Below are 20,244 nucleotides of genomic sequence, written 5' to 3'. Positions count from 1 at the left end.
CACACACACACACACACACACACACACACACACACACACACACACTCACACTCACCCCCCTCCATAGATATCCCGTCCTAATCACCCCACCTCTCTTCTCTGTTGACAGTTTTGTTTTATACGGAGGAAAAGTTTTTCCAGCGTGGAGGAATTGTTCAAAATCAAACCAGAAAAAACAGAAAAGAAGAAGAAGAAGAAGAAGAAGAAGCAGAAGAAGAAGAAGCCTTCATCTCCACTGTCTTGGGACATTTGGCGACCTGGCTCCAGTACTTGGGGGCCCCCCTCTGCTACTGCACTAAGTGAAGGTTGATATGCCACATCTGGTAAGTGACCATTCATAAGCATTGTGTGTTGTGTGTTGTGTTTTTTTTTGTGTGTCACAGAAACGCACCCAGACCCCGGTGAGACTGTAGTGTGGTGAGCAAACCGCCGCCTATGGGCACCATGAGAGCCCGCAGTGTTCCCCTCTGTTTCCCCTCTGTTTCCCCTCTGTTTCCTCTCTGTTTCCTCTCTGTTTCCTCTCTGTTTCCTCTCTGTTTCCTCTCTAAACCGCGTCATTACCTTTTTGTTGAGGCCACATGTTTATTTCAAATTGCAGATTTTTCTCTTTAGGCAAAACTATAGCATGGTCCCGGCTCTGTTTTGTGCGTGGTGTTATTGTTGCAGGCGGGTGCTTCCCTCCACATTCCACATGTGTGCCCGCCCGCCCGTCTGCAGCAGCAGCAGCAGCAGCAGCAGCAGCAGCAGCAGGGCCAGTGCGCAAATCCCTTCTAAACGAGATAGGAAAAAAATCAACCGCACCGGAGGTTATTACATGGCTTTGCATTTATTATAATTTCCCACTTCGTGTGCACAAGTGACAGGCGGATGGGTGTTGTGATGCAGTTCCATCCTGGAGGTTGTCAGTGTCTGCTGTCGAGGAGGCTTGCCTCTTGTTTGGAAGGCTGGGAGAAGACAAAGGGACAGATGAGCGTGGTGGAGCTGAGTGGAGTAGCATGGACCCGGATAGACTTCAGACAGTGTTGCTGTGTGACTCCTAGGAGCCATGCGCAGTTCTGGACAGGATGTTTTAAAACGGTTCTATTTGATTCTGTTCTATGATCACATCCTACAAGTGTATATTTTCAGCTGTCAAGTCCTCAAGAGTACAAAATCCAGTGTTTAGAAAAAGGTATTGTGTTCGGTTTTATTGTCCATAAGGTGTACTTAACTTGTTGTACTTGTATGGATATGACATTTGTGATCATGTAAGTGTTATTTGTGGTGTGGATTTTCAGCTCATGCGTTTCACTTTGATGCTGAAGTTTTAAAACAAATCCATCAGTCCGTCTTTAAATAGGATTTGACTTTTATTGAAGTAGTAGCATTATTTTTAAGTGTGGTCATAATAGATCTCTATGAGCTTTTCCTCTCCGGATGAGGGTGGTTCCCCTGGCTGATTAAATTGCATGTCATTTATACTTTTGTGTGTAATGAGATGATCCCCCCCCCCCCCCCCCCCCCCCATCTCTGTGATTTTCTATTGAGTTTTTTGACATAGCATGTACAAATACAAAAGCTGCACTGCTGTGTTTTGTAGTGCTGAGCTAGAATTACAGGGACGGTTCCAGTCTCTTTTCTTTTTGTTTGTTTGCAGCGTTGAATAAGGTTAAAGGCAGTGTAGCCTCCGTAAATTCGATGCAATGACAACTAAGAGATTGGAAAGTTGATGTTTTGTTTGTTTGAAGAAAATGTTGTTTTTGCCACATTGTGGTTTTTTCTTTGCTTGTTTTTGACACATTGTTATTTTACTGGGTTGCCGCTCGCCTACATTCTGAGTAAACGCACCCTGCAATAACATGGTTCACTGACCACTTACCTCCAACCGCTGTAGGACCAAAACCTTGTTTCTCCAAGAGTCATGTCTCTAGTAATACAGCCTTATGTTTCTCAGTGCCACTCGCCCCATGTTGCCAGCGTTCGAGACCTACATCAATCTCTGAGACCGCAGAGTCAGAGTTCTGTTTATCACAGCTTTGTGAATCTGTAAAGAGCTTGGTAGATGCAGCGTTTTGAGCCATGAGAGGGACGATCACTCCGTCACATTTGAGGCGTCGATTCCTTCATCCTAAGGGTCCCTCCCATCCACCAATTACCTCAGCGGCGTACAAAGGGTCCTTCTCTGTAATGAGGTGCTTAGCGGAGCACATTGTGCTCAGGAGGGTTCGCACTCTGCTGAGTTACAGGCAAGTTGTAAAATGAGAACAGATGCACTGGGGCCTCAATGTGCAACGCACTATTTTGAAACATAAGCTAGTTCCAGGCAATATGCAATGCATGTGTGCATACGTGCAAACGTCCGCACAAACACTGTACCCACAGGTCTGCACACTCGCACACTTTGTTGCAACGAGTTAAAAGTTTTTTTCCAGAGACTTTGTTGAGTTCACGGAGTTTAAAGTCGGCGCTGCTTCTTATTTGCTTTCAAAGATGTTTGAGCAGGGACGTCTCACTGCAACACAATCGTTAGACTGATTACATCATATTACATTCTGAAATTGATCTTGATCCTAGGAGCAGCCTGTAAAAGCAGAATCCGTTGGAATACACAGGATGAGTCTTTGCACTGATAGAGATCTACCGTTTCTGCTTTTTGTAAGCTGTAGTTTTCATCAAAGCCTGAGAGACTAGAAGGGCTGCAACTAACAATTATTTTCACAATGGATTAACGGATTAATCTGGTGATCTCTACTAATTGACTATTAGTTTGGTCCAACTCACCCCCTCCGAAAACAACAACAACAACAACCACAGCAACAAAAACAGATTACTATCACAGACATAATCAATCTGCAATTTGAGAGTTCAAACCAGAGAATCAAATCTATTGAGAATTTATTATTGGATATAATAATGTGTTTTTGACTAGTACCCTGACAAAGTTCTTGTTAATAACGATGCAAAAAGATGAATAAATCATATGCCACTCCAATATAACCGCACATCTGTCCTGCTCATTGATTTGCATCATGAACCGTAATGGGTTGAATAAATTAAAGGGAGAGCTATCATAATATAAATAGTACGACAGGGATGGTAGACACATATATATATTGCCTCACAGTATATTTAGTAATATTGTTTACTCATGATACAGACTGTGCTAGTGTTCCTTGTTGGCCCATGATACTGCTCAGCCTGTCCTTTTTCAAGCATCAGGTGCAGGACGGGCTGAGCCTCTCCATATAGACTTCAGCAGGTTTGTTTGTTTGGGCGGATGGACGACAATATTGTCTGTCGGCTGTGTTTAACAGCATTTGGTGATTGATTTGAGGGCATGTTGGTGTCAGTCAGTCATTTGGCAAGCCGTAGTGCTGGTTTGGCTAAGTCAGTTCCTGAATCAACACTGTTCGGGGGGGGTATGGTGCTTCTATTCAATTCAATGATGAAATATGTGTCTGACATATAAACAATAACAACTTCAGGCACTTATTGTTGTTATTATTATTATTATTATTGTTGTTGTTATTATTAACATGTTCTATAACTGAAGCATGTGAGTTGATAAACATTAACTTAAATAGCCTGTTATTAACATTAACATATATTACCGTTACAACCCTATTTGTAAGACTAATTTATACATATGATGCGAATACAATATGAACTTCATACAATAATTGGAGATGAAACTGAAGTCGTGTGACAAAAGCAATAATCCCACTCTTCAATATTTGTTTTAGTCTCCATCTTTTGTTGCGAGCTGCTGCTGCTGTGTTTCTGCTCCGCACTCTCCACTCTTCTCCCGTCATCCAAACAGCTCAGGGCTGTTGTTGTCTTTTTCTCTTGAATTTTCCCCATTGTCCGTTACACCATGGCGTTCGAGCGGGACTAACCAGTTTCTGTTTTTGCTCATTTCAAACAAAACGCATAACTCCTCTGGTAAAGACCTACCAGACATGAGGTGTTCGCTGTGGCACAATCTATAACGCTTTCACAAGCTGGCCGAAAGGTTGAATCCCTGCTGTGAGGAATATAATCGGTAATAGAGACGAGAAGAAAATTGTCTGCTTTGTGACACTACATGTAATGGATAACTCCTTTTTTCTTTATTCAGTTATTTCTACGGCCCCAGTCTCCTCCCCCCTCTTCCACCTGGACGTGTTAAACACAGGCTAATGGATTCCTTATGAGAGGTAATTGTGCAGCTACAACATGAATATGATCGTGGCTCTGGTGTTGTGGCTGCTGTGATTAGGTCTGGTGTGAAGCCCCTGAGGGGCTTGGCCAGATAAATGTCAATAGCGGCTACCTTGGAAGTAGCGCTGGCAGAATTGGCAGTTCTCAGGGTCGGACATCCGAATGAACCGTTGCGGTGGCAAACAATGGCGTGGACCAGAGACCAGGGTTCATGCAGCATGTTGTGGTAGCCTAGCACTATACAAACACCTCTTGGGTTCGATGGAAAAAATGTATTCACCTTAAAAATATAATAATTATGACATCTACTTGCATGAAGTCAATGTTGACTTGCCCCTACACAAATTGTTTTATTTATAAGCTGTTATCAAATAACGACAAAGGTCAATTGTCATTTTTAATCTTTATTCAAGTAAATATATCTGGAGATTCGGCCACATCCTCGAGTGCCACCAAACTAAACTCCCGTTTCCAGGATAATTGAAATGCTCGCTCGCACTTCAGCTCATAAACTTTGTCTTTTACGTGGAACCATTTTCTCACGAATGGCCGATCGGTACTTCTCCCACGCAGCGCTAAACAGAGATGAGAGGGAAGAGACGTCTCACCCCTTAGCTACTTCCATCATCAGCTCCGTAAGATACAGTGTTTTTTTTTTTTTTTAAGGAGTTGCTTGATTCACTGATGCAACTTGGCATTGTACTTTCCTCAGGCAAGTGGGCAATCCATACTGTTGAACCCTGGATGTGCAGTGTATTTTCTTGAAATGGGGATTAACCTGTTTATTGTATTCATGCCCTACGGCTTTGAACAATGCATATATCCATGCAATGTGCACAGCTATCGCTTCAGGCACCAATACGAGTGTCAGCCCTTCATACAATGTTCATCAGCATCCATTTTACCTGTCAGGCAGACTCGGTTCAAAGCACAGGCCCAGTTTTCTTTCAGCAGGAAACACACAGGGCTTAACATGGCCAGAGATCAGCTTAAACACTGAACTGGAGACTAGAATCACCATTAGTCTTTCTTTGCAGAAATAGCTTGGGCTGCAAATCTGCATTCAGGTGACAGAAACACATGCCACGTTCCAAAATTAACGAACAAACGTATGTTATTGCCCCAGATGGTTCACGAGAACATTTTCTCTTAAAGGTAAAGTGGATCGCTCAAAGTAATGTTTTTTTTTTTTTTTTTACAGCAAAGGACTTTGTTGTGGCTGTTAGAGAATCAAGCCCCACATTGCCAGTCCCCTTGCTACCCCTGATCCAACACAAATCATGCTTTTTCGGTTCAATATTTGTGTCATATTTTTCAGTTTGCATGCTGAGGAGGCTGAAATACCATTTTGGGTATTTTAATTGGCAGAAAAAAATTGCCAGTTCGCCAAACTGTCCTCCAGTAACGTACAACTAAATACAGCCTGGGCATTTCTGAAAGCTTCTGTAAAAGTCAGGAATGTGGGTTGGTCACCTTTTTGTCTCCCAGCGAGATAAGTGCAACGAGACATTTTTGTGAAATCAACATAAGATAATACCGGGATCTTGGAAGGAAGCTTTTCACCATCCAAAAACATTTCCGTGCCACAACGACACAGGCCAATAATTCAGTCTGGCTGCGCGTCTGAAAAGGCACTGCTCATTCATCGGCTTTGATTTGGTTAATATGGAATCAGACCACCAGATCCACTCTGAAGACATTTCCTTAAGCGGCCAAAAGTCTGTCGTACCCATCACTGCCCTCTGTGTTTCCATTGATTTAAAATGAGCCTCTTTAATTAGACTGATGAGAGCGAGAGAGAGAGAGCGTGAGCGAGAGAGCGAGAGAGCGAGAGCATTGCTGGTATTTAAAGAAGAGTGACAGACTGTCCACAACCTTCAGGGAGGAGCACGGAATTGGAGTTGCACAAAGAACATTTTTGCGTTGCAATTATGACGTTAAGGTGCACCCATCAATATTTTTAACAGTATGTCGAATAACTATGTGCGAACAGGAGACTCTGGAGAGTGTTTTTCACATCTCTCAGCTCATTGTTTTGGTTTTACGGGCCCGCAACCAACCAGACTAAGGCTTTGTTTTGATCTGGCCGCTCTCATCAACCTGGTTTCCAACAGCAGCCGTGCAGCTGTTTTCACTGTAAAAGCTCCTATGATACACATAGTTTAAATGAGTCAAGGGGGGGGGGCTGTTTTCACTTGTCATGCGCTTGTGATTGTTTTTTATTTAGTACACCTCACCAAGGTGTCTACTTAGACAACTTTATCATCACTTCCAGGCCTTTTGCCTGTGCACACAGTGTGGGTAAAAACTACAGCTGGGCCCAACACAAATTGTTACAGATTGAGATCTCCGCGGAAAATAACACAGCGTAGTAAACCTCCTCTATCTTTCACTGTGTCTGTCTTTGACTCCGGCTCAGTACAGCGTGAGACACACATCATGGCAGATAGAACATAAAGAAAAATAAAGTGTGGCTACATCGCACTCCAGTAGATGCTGAGAACTGTCGACATCACAAATGCAGTAAAACCCCCGCAAGTCAGGGAGGTAATACCAGCAATGTATCAAAACGTTGAGCGAACAAGCGGAAGATAAATCGGCAGAAATGCTCAGTTCTCTGCTGTTTGGTGAGCAGCCGTCCATCCTCGTACACCGCAGGGAACGTTAGAGGTGCCGTCCGGAGTCTGCTAATAAGAATAGGTTGATAGATGAAAGCAAATCACTTAGCTAATTGTTTAACTGCAGATAAAAAAATGTTTTGGATCTTCTTGTACTGCTGCTCAAGAAAGACTATTTGTTTACATGCAAGCATATTAAAGCAATATCGATCCTTTTCTTAATTAATTGTCTTTTTTTTTTCTTCTCACTAAATAATTAAAAAAGAACCGCTAAGAGAATCGATAAAAGCCATAGTATTGATAGAATCCTAACGATACTTATCCCCGCCTACAATTCTGAGAGCTGCATCATTTATCTCCTCCGCCCGTCACAGAACGGTCCAGCACACCTCCTGCCACAGGCCCAAAACTCCTGTACCAGCCTGGGATGTGAGATCATCCGATTTAGATTTTAGAGGTTAAAAAGGGGGAAGGCAATGACTACATCTTGTAAATGTCATCATTTGATGTTATTCTCTAAAAATAGGGGGGCGGTAACATTTCAGAAAAGAGCAGGCATGGCGGAGTGAGAAGGAAACATAAAACACAAGCAAAATGTAATTCAGTTGCGTCTCCTCCTCCTCCTCCTCCTCCTCCTCCTCCTCCTCCTGTCTGTGGAGGCCCAGCGTAAGGGGCTTTCAGTGAGCTACTAACCCTTCTCAAACCCCCCCCCCCCATTTTCTCTTTACTGGCGCTACCGGAGCACAGCGAGGGAGAGACAAGCCCACAGAAGCCGATTGGTTGTAACCCAACAGGCCCCCCACAGCAGGCTCCGCCCATCCCGTCCTGTTTGTGGGACAGTTAGTCATCCTACAGTGTTGTTGCATGCACACACTCGCTCTCAAGTGCAGCTAAAGCAAATATCCTTTATTTCTATTGGCGTCGATATTTTATCTTTTTGTGCCACACCCACTGTCTTTCACCTCTTCTTTTCTTTTTTTTGTCTTTGCATATTTTTTGACACGTGTAGCTGCACACTGTGGGCACCGTGTAAACGGCAGGCCGAAGCCGACAGGACGGAGCATGTTCTTGGCCAAGAGCTAAAACACTCTCCCTCTTTGGCACAATGCCAGTACTTGGACTTAAGAATTGGAAAGCAATAAAAATGATATTGGACATTTAGTCGTTGTGCAAATGTCGTTGTTTTCTTTTCTATCCCTTTTTGTTCACTTTAAAAAAAACAACTCAAAACTGTCTCTAAAACGGGTGAAGATGGGACAAAAGGGAGGCGATCTGTAGATCTGTTCACCAACTGTTCACGTTTTTCTTACCCTGTTTGTTAATAGATTCATCATGTACTGTAGTGAAGCTGTATTTGACGGCTTTATGTCTGGTTTTGGATTTATAATTCCCGACGGGTCTCGATAGAATTACAAACGTCTTGGAAAGGCCTCCTGAAACCTTCTTTATCCTCTTTGTCAGTCTGTTGAATTAGGAGAAGCTTGACTCATTCTTAACGCCTCTATTTGTGCTTCTATGTATTTTAACTCCTCTCTGCAGGACCATCATCACAAATATAAAACTAAATGATACATACATTTTGTACCTCAGTATTCCCTCTTCTTCTCTTTCCATCACATTCTCTTCTCTGCTTGCGTTTGTCCATTTAATGTAGTACAGGAACCCAAACTATGTGTGTGTGGGCTGTTCCATCCGGCTACTCTTTCTGGTTATTGTGTCATGCCCTCCTCAATAGTGTGATGTTCCCTTCCGCTTGGCATTATCAGGGAACACAGAAACAGTACAAGAAGAATGCAGGAAAACAAGCCCAGTCCAGCTGAGATTCACACATCCTCGCTGATTTAAATGGTTTGGGTGCTCGGGATACATGGTGAGATTGTTTCTGTGCAGAATACAGTCTGTACATACTGTTTATACTGTGGCATGTACAGTAGAGTTACAGCCCCATAATCTCTACCGTATTCATTTAAATCCACAGTCAAGGTGATGTTAAAATAAGTAGCATTGTCACTCCAAACAATAATTGTTTGTAATATTGCTTATTACACCAAGTCTTTTTAAGATATTCATAAGATATTATAAATTATTTTCAGTTCAGTTTTGATTGAAATATAACAATTTGTGGTATTGATATTTATTTAGAATCAAACTGAAATAAGACTGAATTTTCAGAAAAAGACGAGATTGGACATGCAGAGTCTTTTATTTTTTAATGTTGTGTAGTCTTCATCACTTCACTTCAGGTGGTCAAATTGAGTTTTATTTGCATTCTTGTCCGGAGTTGAATTAAAACACAGTGGCGAGTTAATGCAACCCAGCCTTTCCTGTTCCTTTTCTGTTTGGTTACTAAATTGGTCTTTAATCGAATCCCTTGCAGCAGTAAAGACTTAATTTGCCTTTAAACGTGCTCCGTCTCGATCTACGGTCTGTCTCTGCCTCATTTCCTCAAGTTGCCCTTCTTCCTCTCCTCCACAGCCAGCATTTTACGCTTGTTATTCGTTTTTTCTCTGCCCCCCCCCCCCCCTTTTTTTCCCATATGTTTTTCCTGTGTGGCTCAAACCGTTTTTTTTTCGTTTTTTTTTTGTAGTTCTGCTGTGCGCCGTATTATGTAGCGTTTAAGACTATTTATTTTTGGCAGGAGCTGGGAACTACTTGGGTCAGATTTGTTTTAGTGCTACACTGATCGTGGCTCGTATATGCCCCAAGAGAAGGAGAACACACGGCCGCGCACACACTCGTACGTAGTCTCTCCAACTCTCTCTCCACGCTCCACATGCACCCTGCACACGGCCTGCCCTCCTGACTGAATCATTGGGAAAATGACGCAACTTGAAGGACTATAAAAGATTATAATATGATACAAATTGAAGGACCATAAAAGTTTATAATACGCCATCTAGACATGGGTTTGGATGCCGTATTATAATGTGTGTGTGTATGTATTGTGGGGAACATTCTAGTTATCAGTAGAGTCAGATTGCTGTTGTTGTGTGTTGCTTGTTTCTGGCTTCCTGGTTGGAGTGAACTGCTTTGAAGCGGTTTGTGTAAATGGCCGACTGGTCTGCTGTTTTATAGCTCCAGCTCTAGGTCATAATCTAATGAATTAAATTACAACATAATATCAAGTGCAACGATACAATATATTACATTTTTACCAAAGTCTCCATGAGCCAAAATAGGTTTGAAATGATTTGAATATTGCAGAGCAAGTGGTTTCAAAGCATGCATTTCTGTGCCTCTTGTTTTCAGAAATCCAATGTGGACATATAAAAAATACATATATATATTTTTTCATCCCGATCTAAGGTCATCTAATTAAATATTTTCTAAAGATGCACCAATTGCAATTTTCTTTTTCTGATTCAGAAGCGCACACACACATACATACGCAGGGTTAGCGGGGGGGGGGGGGGGCAAAGGTTGATCTCATCAACTAAAACTCACACTGACTTAACACCCTCAAAGTCTTTGAACTTAATAGGTGCAGCTAGCACTGAGCCACTCCTGGCCCACGCAAACCGAAACTCAAAACAAATAAAAACAAAAGGAAACCAACTGCCACAGAGAACGTCAAATCAAAAACCCCCAAGGAAAGAGTGTAATCCAAGGCCTGCCGATAAGCAATAAATCAATTAGAATAAATTAAAATGAGCAATTTTTTGCTGGCCATAATTTCTAGGATATATATATATATATATTTTTATATCATTGCTTTATTGGCCTAATCTGAGAAGTAGCCGTGTAGATAATGTGTTTCCTGAAATGACCGTATTATTTATTTATAGATATATTGTACCTCATAATCACAGAGCACAAGGAGTAAACCCCCTCAGTCACTTGTTGCATGGTCTGTGGGAGCGCGAGCCCTGGCGTTAACGCGCAGTCCCCGTGAGAAGGACATGGACGGAGAAGGAGTGCAATGAACAAGGAGTGCAAGGAGGAATAAAAAATATGGCGTTGGTGTCTAAGCCGAATCATAAACCCAACGGCCGGCGAACCAACTAACCTGAGCGAGCCGACATGTCATTTGTTTGAAAACCATATTAACACCAGTTATTTACACCAGTGTTCTCTAAAAATAAATGTTTATTGTTCTTCGAAAGGGTGTACCTCAGTCACTTGTTGCATGGTCTGTGGGAGGCGCGAGCCCTGCGTTACACGCGCAGTGAGAGCCCCGTGGAGAAGGACATGGACGGAGAAGGAGTGCAATCGAACAAGGAGTGCAAGCCCATAAAAATATGGCGTTCGTGTCTAAGCAGGCCTACCTGGGGAGCACGGGGCCTAACAGGTAAGACCACAGGCCCGGCTATCATTCAATCTTTGGCTAGGACTTGTATTGCTGTTTTACCGCTCAAGCCACCAGGCAATAAAATTAGGGAAGGTGCTATCTCCAAGCAAATTCATTTCTTGTTCCTGTTGCAATTGTGCTCGCAGCGCTAAACTCGCTTCTGGAAAACAGACGGGTGACTGCGAGGCATCAAAGGAGTAAGGGTAAAAAAAGGAATGAAAATGATTCTCTCCCAAGCTTTAGATCCTTATAAGCGTTCGACCACGTATTTGCAGTATGTTAACAGTAATATTTTGTCTGTTTATGAAGCAGGAAAGTAAAGCTGGTCCATCCTGTCAGTCATTTTCACATAGTTCTACCTCCTTCGACCTAGTATTTGTGTTCGGTCGTGTGTCTGTTGGACGGACTCGCTCGTCTCCTGTTGGGTACTCTGGAGTTTTTGACACCAGTTGATTCAATTCACTCCCAGCCTTTCCAAAATTAGACCAGAGCAGTGCAGATGGCCTATTTACTGGGCTGGCTCTCCCAGCACTCACCTTCACTCATCCTTTTGTTTATACGACACATTTATACGAGTATTTAGTCAGATTTGGATTTGGAGTCGATGAATATATTTTGCAGATCTATCTATATCTATATCTGAGCATGTCTTGACTCTACTCTTAATGTGACCATCGTTTACTAAAATCGCCATCGTGCTGCATTGCCGCCTGTGTCAATGTTTATAGCCGTAGGAGTGTGCGAGGTGGTCACATGTTTGGATCTGACAGCCGCGCTACAGTTCGAGTATGCATGCATACTCTGTCAATAACTTGTGTATCACAGAAAATGCATGTGTGTTTGACTTAATCCATGCTCTGTGTGTGTGTGTGTGTGTGTGTGTGTGTGTGTGTGTGTGTGTGTGTGTGTGTGTGTGTGTGTGTGTGTGTGTGTGTGTGATGGTGTCCAGTGTGTATGCTGAAAGCTGACACAGCTGTTTCACAGTAACCACACTGTGTTCCCCACACTATCTCCAGTTTCACTCCGTGGCTCTCCTCCAATCAACTCCTGCCACTTCCATCTATCATCGGTTTCTCTCCGTCTCACATTCTCAGATTTTTTCTCTTCCTGTCCGTCCTCCCACTCCTCCGCCTCTTGGATGTACCGCACGCCAAAGTAGCTGTGCATTATATCCCCAGGGTTAAATATCAGCGGTGTCGGACTGAAATAGGTAACCTAAGCCACAGAAAACACAGGAGCACTGTCGCCCACAAGAATATTAAACATAGTGAGACAAGGTTTGTTAAAGTATTCTTTTCAATACATGGTTTTTGGTTTTGACAATGATGAAAATATAAAGAGTCCAGCTGTCAGAGCCGCCATGGAGCCCACACAGTCACTAACTACACTCACTGAAGAAATATTATCAAAGTTATTGAAAAATGAAAAAAGGCAAGAGAAGAGACAGAATGGCCTACAAGGAACATATTCATTTTTTTTATAAATCAAGTGGATTTAGCAGTAGGACGATGATGCGTCTTTCATTGGTGCTGTCTTTTTGCTTTAGCGTGTAAGTATTGAATTGATGAGGACTAACAGCATGGAACAGTGTTCAAGTTAGGGAATCATATTGTGTCAGGAGCGTAGTACTTGTGTCCCTTTTTAAATTATGCATTGTTCTGAATTACATGACAATGCTGCAGGACAACGATACTCAACACACAGCAAAAAGAGCCAAAGACTTTCTTTTTCTATTGTGGCCAAACAGTGGAATGTTTTTCACTGGTCAAGTTAGGTCGCCTGACCTCAGTACAACCACATTTGTTTTTCACTCAGTGTAAACCAGACTATAGACAAATCAAACAGGGAGCTAAGATACCTGGCAGAGTGTCTCTTGGAAAGGTTAAACATTTCTTACTTTACATACTTTACATCATTACTTATTCTTGATCATCAAAAACACATACAACGAGCATAAAGATGGCATAACAAGAGGTTTGTCAACATGTCAAGGTCTACGTTCTTTCTTTTTCCCTTATTTTCTCATGTAATGCATCAGAAAATGCCCGCAGATTCTTTCGACGGAAACACAGCGATACTCAGTCAGGGCTAGAAAGAGGCTTTCATCCGCCATCATCCCGGCTGAGAGGCCCTCAGCTGGCTGGGAGCCAGTGGCAGCAGGGAGGTGAGGTATTTTAATTCACCTTAGCCAGGGAAGGAAATTGTTTGCACTGGAGCGAGCCAAACAATGGGAACAACTTTTTGGGACCGTGCAGATGCCATCAGACAGAGCTTATCTCCACAGAGGAAAAGCAAAACAGTCGGGGTTGTCATGAAACGTGTGTGTGTGGTCCGAGAAGATACAAAGTAAGAGATACTAAAGATTTTGAATAAATGCATCATTATGGGCTGTCCAATTGTGTGCGCAAGAGAGAAGTTTACTGATGTTGATGGTATCCCAATCTTCTCCGATATTTTCTGCACTGAAAAAATAAAATGAACAGCACCTACATGTGCAGCGATGGAAGTGTTTTCCAAGGTGTTGAGATAGGAGGATTATAATGGAAATGTTTTTTTTTGTTTTTTTTGCTCTAAAAGGGATTATTGGCAGTCACACTTCCACCATGCTCATATTCTTCTCGGATGCCTCAAAGGTGTTCGTTCAGATCAACCATGAAAAACCTTTTAGTGTTTCAGTACTATTTATACAGTTTATTCCATAATCATCTGTATTGTTTGTTTTTATGCAAATCACCACAATAGATGACACAAAGTATCATGAAATAGTTGATGATGATGATAATAAATATTTGAGTTCATTGGCTAAAGGCCTCTAAGAAATGGACTGAAGTTAGTTGGGAAACTTTACCGTGTCAGTTAAAACAGATGTTGACAAACTGGATAATTTGCTAATTCAAATAGGATATGAATCACAATTTTGATATCGCAATACTCTGACTTAAATATCCGGATTGTATTGTAATGTGGGGCCTCTGGTGATTCCCACCTCTTGTGATGTGGTCGGGTAAGTTTGGATAATGTCTTTTGTTAAATGGAAAAAATAAAGTTGTGTTTGGAAGCAACTCATGTTTCATCGTTTAACATGTGCAGATAAATCGCTTACATTTTTCTCCGTCATGCTGCTTTCAGCATAACAGCTGTTATGTTGCATTTATGCTGCTAATGTCGCGCTGACATTTGGAGCAAAACTAGGAATGCGATCATGATTGGGATATAAAGACGTTAAGAAAACAATATTTCCTGAGTTCTGCAGAATGTCCGAGGGGGACTCTCGAAGTAAACAGTGAGGTCAGACGTATGAGTCATCGTTTTTAATCAACAATGCCGCAATATGCACTGAACTGATGCGAAGGTCTGGCTGTTCAGGGTTTACTGTTTGTGTGGGTTAGGTATGAAAAGAGAAGTTTGCAGAAACTGCACACAATACACCACTTTACTATCCTTTAGTGTTTTACTGTACTATAGAGGAGTGGGGGGGCTCTGGTGCAATCGTTTTCAATGGCAATGCTTTTATTCTGATGTATGTATGTATGTATGTGGAGGATAATGGAATTCAACTTTTTTCCATACATGAGCAGAAATAAAGAGAACTTAAGTAAAGAATGAAATCATTTTAGTGTTCCATCACGGCTGCCCGCTGGCAGCTATGACTGGATTCAGCGTCCGTTATATAACGCTGTCATTCCATGAATACCATGTCACTGATTTTTTTAGTTTTTAGTAGATTTAGTACTTTTATTTTTACGGTACATAATGCATTAAATAAGTCAATTCTCTGCTTGCTTTCTGTACCGGCTGTGAATACTGCTCTAATCTGCGTGTACAATATACGTATATATGCATTTCCTCCGCAGCGATCCTAATTACTTTTTTCTCGTACAGTGGCTCGATAATTTGAGATTCCACGCCAGCGAAAACACTGTTAATATGATATAATATTCACAGGGGGTGCGAGTCATTAACACCAGGACTCATGGCAGTGATACACATTTGTGGATTTAGTCCAATGTAATTAGCAGACCTGTGGTGATGCACATCTAGCGCCTTTCTGTGCATATCAGCACGCAGCCCAAAGTCTTCAGCTCGTGTGACTTGTAAACAGCTTCCTCAGTCGCTCCGTCTACTTAATATCAAACTGCCGACCTCGACTAGTGAGGAAAATGAACGAAGCTAGCGCTAGGCTAGGCTATGCCATGATATGCAACATATATGTTGATTTATTTATTTTTGTTGACAAAATTAACAATTGTTTGATAAAACCGTTTGATGGGTATGATCATAACAGCCTGGACCTTCTAGTAAACTAATCAGAGTTCAAAGCTTGTATATGACATTTTCAAATTCCTCATCAGAATGTCCTGATATTGTCTGAGTGAAGTTTGACTAATTATTCACACAATTACATTTTTCCCACCCTAAAACACAGTAAGTACGCAGTAGTTATTTTTTTTAATTTTAATTATTTAATATTTCTTTCTTTTACGTTATTTATTATACTTTTATTTTGAAGTCAGTTGTTACACGCTCTCCCCATAAAGCCGTGTGCGGCTAATGTATGTGAGTTTTTTTCATTTCTTTTATTGACTGTGAGAGGCAAAGATGCCATAAGATAGAATAAGAGAAGCGAAACGGCAAAGCCAGTGTCATGCTGGCAAAAAGAAATGACCAGACAATTTGTACTTTATGTATACGAAATATATATATATATATTCCTCTGTATACGTAGAACAAGCCGCAGGACATTCGAGTATATCCGATTTATATCTCGCCAGCCGATAGTACTGACTGAATCCAGCTGTACAGCAAATGTCGGGAGCAGCGTTTTGTTTGTCCGCCTACGACAACAGGCGGTTTCATTCCATTGAACATAATTCCTGTGTGTACGTGTTTTGAGGAAATGTGTGTGTGTATACAAGGCCGCCGAAACCAGGAGAGTGGTTATGTTTTCCGAGGACGTATGCTAGTTTACACACGGAGGGAAAAAACCAAAGCAACAAACAACAGCCACAAAGAGTCTAAACATAGATAATGATTCGTACTCCTTCACCACCGCTCCCGTCCTCCCCCTCTTCTCTCCCCGCTCTCTGTCTCTATCTCTTTGCTCACCATATGGTGCCGGTTGGTTGTGGTTTTTGCATTCTGAAGCTCTGTTGTGTGTGTGTGTGTGTGTGTGTGTGTGTGTGTATGTGTATGTAATTGTTTGGTGAAAACCTCGAGTCTGGCTGGGAAAACGCAGAGCGCCGAGCTTCTCGGGATCTCACACATAAATCTACCAATTCGGGCACATTTGCAGAAGAAGAGCGAGCAAACGTGTGCACGCTTTACTCTGCGTGATCCCCCTCCCTCATCCCACTTATTTACAATGGCGCACGCCACCGCAGAGTTGAAAACTGCCACTCAGAATCAAAGTCTGTTTTCTCACATGTGGTGATTCAGGCCACCCGTTGAAAAGACAGCCGTCCCACTTGACAGTCGCATGCTTTACGGCCTCACCGGAGACCTCTATTCACAAATCCAGTTTTTTCTCCGTCGCTTGTACTTGTGCTCTTATGTAAGTTCTCTCTAATAGTTAAAATGTGAATGTGGTTTTTTTTTGTTGGTGAGGCTCTCGAATGACTTTATAGGGTGTGTCATTGTCAGTAATTCAGCAATTTTCCCCTTCTGCTATTGTTTTTTCTTTCCCCTCCTCTGTCTACTTTCAAGTGTACCAGAAATGTCATGAAAATCCTCCACAAGAGCAGCAGCAGACGGGAAGGAATGTCATTTGAATACTACAAGAAACTTTACTCTACTACTCTAGACTTTTTATATACAGAAGAGCATTACTTAAAACTAGACGTACAGCGGTTGTCCAATATTGTCCAAACTGCAAGTCCAAAAACAATTTGTAACAACTAACTTATTCAGACTCTTCTATTATATTGTAATTCATTCCCATCACGATGCTGAGAGTCATCACAGTGACCGGCTCGTCTGCCGACAGAACAGAGTCTCATCCAAGCAAAGTCATACAGCTAACGTTAATGGAGGTTGCATTTATGGTGCTTTATTTATTATTCATCAAGACTGAGCATTTGGCAAAGGTAAATGATTACCCTGTCATGATGTAAAATGTAGTTTTTGGAGGGAAACTTGAATAAAGACCATGGTATGAAGGAAGAAAAAACTAGTGAAATCCTACAAGAAAATTGCTCTTGGTGCATCTCTTATTGCGTACAGCGCATTACTACAAATGAAATGTTCCGCACACAACCCCGTCCAGACAAGTCACATGACACAATGTCGTCCTGTAAATCGTCAAACTCTTTGTGCGTGATGACGCAATCTTTGAGACCGCCAGACCTCGGAGTACCTTCGTCGCACAAATATTAGCATTATCTTTATACTGGAAAAATGAGCTACTGGCTGTGATCACATGCTGGGAAACTTTTCTACCCAAGAAGACAAAATATTGGTGAAAAATGTACACAGACAAAAAGTATTTTGAGCACTGCTACTTTCATGTTTCCATGTTACAATTTTCCCTGACCACAGAGACGGTTATCGAGAAGAAAAAAAAACCTGCATCTAGAAAGCCATTCAACCCAGCAGGCTGTTTCTTCCCTCCTTTTACAGCTTCTTTACTTTTTCCATCTCGAGAAAATGAAAACAGTTCTTTTTCTTAAAACCCAAAAGACCCTTAGTTGTGCAACAAGCAAGGGTGCTGACAAGGACAAATAGGAGTTATCAATCCAGCCAAGGCTGGAATCGTGTCTCTCAGCGGCTTTCTCTAAGGGGCCCTCTCACACATACATGAACTTGTAAACACACACGCACACACACACACACACACACACACACACACACACACACACACACACACACACACACACACACACACACGCACACACACATACAGTCTTATTCAGCGATTGTTCCACTGTTTGCAATCTAAGTGGTGTATCAAAGTAATCAAGCTTCTCGCAAGCGTTCTGGAGAGGAACAGGAGAGAGATTTTTTTTTATTAATGTAATATTATATTGTTTATTGCATTCCTCATACAATAGTCTATACAACACTTGCCAGATAAAAAATGAATTGTTAGTAGCTCAGTGCCTTGACTGTTAAACAAAAACAGCTTTTTGATACGTGTTATTTTTTTATTGAATACAAAAGAAATTGTCTGCTGAATTCTGGTGGTCCTCTTCTTCTTTTATAATCCCTCTGCTTCTGTTCATATGGATGGAGAAATTATTTGTAGTTTAGTTTCCTGCTTGGCACTCACACCATCATGACAACACGTACCAGTGTGCTTTGTGCCAGAGATTCCTGCAATCCCTCCTGGTGAGCCCAGCGACTTTATCTGAGTTCTGACCTCCTTTACCTACTGAAATCAGTCACTTTTGCTTGTGGGTACTTGTGGGTACACAGACGTGCCCTCGGCGCCAACATCAGCGAGCACGTCTTTTCACTGTAGCTTTGTGTTATCAGCTTGGCTATGTTAAGAAAAGCAGCCTGAGCCTCCATTTGTATCAATTCTTATAAGATTTCTGTCTATTCTCAGCATTTATCCCCTTTGAAATTCAAGATGTGGTTGATCTTCAAAAGCAGTCTGGGCCTCTATAGGCTCTTTTGAGAGACAGGAAATGAATCTTATCTCAACTTTTCCTGTAGTTCTACACCATCGAATATTGATGCCAGGAGGCGAACCCTGTATATTTTAGAATCCCACCCGTATGACTAATACATGGAAATGAGGTTCAACATCAGTGTGCTTTCGTTTTTCTTTCTGTGCTCCTCTCGTTCTCCTCTTTGTCTTTTAGTAAATTTTTCAAACGACTCATACTTTATTGTATATTGTCTGGACATGGCGTTTATTTCCTAAACTTCCTCTTTTTTTTTGTCGTCCTGCCCCCTCGGTTTCTTGGAACAGAGGGGTGAGCGCGTCGATGCCCATGTTCTCATTTAAGTCCAGCTATGTTTTTATGTACAGGATGTGCCGGAGCTGGTAACTAGAAAAAGGGGGAAGGGAGAGAGCGAGAGATGGAGCGAGAGATGAGTCATTTTCTGTGTCAGACACTGTTGTTTTTCCACCGAGCCCTGTTATTTTCGCTCATAAATGGATGCCAGGTAGTGGGTGGAAAGTGTCCCTTTTTTTTTTTTTTTTTTTGTTTTCACATTTGGTATAATTTTAAAATTGGGTGCAGACTGTGGTTAAACTTTTGCATGGACTTGTCCCTACGCAACCCTCTCCTCCTTTCTTTTACATGGAACAAAACCTATATTGTGAAATCACTTGGCAATAGATTAAAATCTGTGGTCGGTTACATTGAAATATTCATACATGTTCTAATACTTAAGGATGTTGGGATTTACTCAAAGTTTGTCCTCTTGCAGTGCAAATGGAGACAAAGTCCCCTTTCGCTGTCCTGCAATAACTGAGACCGCCATTACAGCATTGTTGTCACAAGCTCTGATCCGTGGTGCGGTTTGCTTCTAGCCTAACGTTAGCGTTCTACATCTGCCGACTGCATTTATGCTTCAAAGAAAATAAAAGTGGTGTTTGCCAAGATTTCTGTCTGAAAACAATGTATAAGTATCAGTGTTTGTCATGTTTGTTGAGCTTCTTTTCTGCAGCAGATTAAAACAGAGCTTTTTGTTTTGGCTCACTTATGACAATTGGCTATTAGGACAGGCGAAAAACCCTGCCGGCACTCAACTGCTTAACTGGTCACAGACATGTAGTGACATGTCGCTGTAAGATTGTAATTTCACAGTACTCCGTCAATACTGAGGTACAACCAGAAAAGTGAACTGTCCGATCTCATGAGAGAAGGGGATACTTCATTTACAAGAGCCCTGCTGCTCCGTGCTTGATCGACAGACTGTGGCATTGAATATGTCAGCCTTTAAAAGCTCCTATTTGTTTTAATACTTCTCCTATAGTTAAAAGGAAAGAATCGAGTAGTATTAGATTAGTGGCAGAATGTATTAAACTGAATCAGAGCACAGATGGGATGGAATTGAATCGGATAATAGGCGTTTGAATGGAAGCTTATGTCTGTGTTTTGGATCTGAAGGATCTCTTTCAAGGGGCCATTTGCACTCCGTTAATCTGCCCGTGAGAGTTTCTCCTTTTTATCACAGAGGCTGATCTCTGCCCTGGCCGCTGCACTGTAA

General features: G+C 41.9%; 1 protein-coding gene across 1 annotated transcript in view; it reads left to right on the top strand.

Moving 5' to 3' along the window:
* Positions 1-250: 250 nt before the first annotated feature.
* Positions 251-20,244, top strand: part of LOC129099796 (vitamin D3 receptor A) — a 64,959-nt gene continuing 44,965 nt past the window's right edge. The window contains exon 1 of the mRNA XM_054609172.1: positions 251-323. The gene's annotated coding sequence lies outside the window, so the exon portion shown is untranslated. The remainder of the gene's footprint in view (positions 324-20,244) is intronic.

The sequence above is a fragment of the Anoplopoma fimbria genome, chromosome 12, assembly GCF_027596085.1.
Source record: "Anoplopoma fimbria isolate UVic2021 breed Golden Eagle Sablefish chromosome 12, Afim_UVic_2022, whole genome shotgun sequence".
NCBI classification, from domain to species: domain Eukaryota; kingdom Metazoa; phylum Chordata; class Actinopteri; order Perciformes; family Anoplopomatidae; genus Anoplopoma; species Anoplopoma fimbria.
This window is presented reverse-complemented; position numbering and strand designations above follow the sequence as displayed.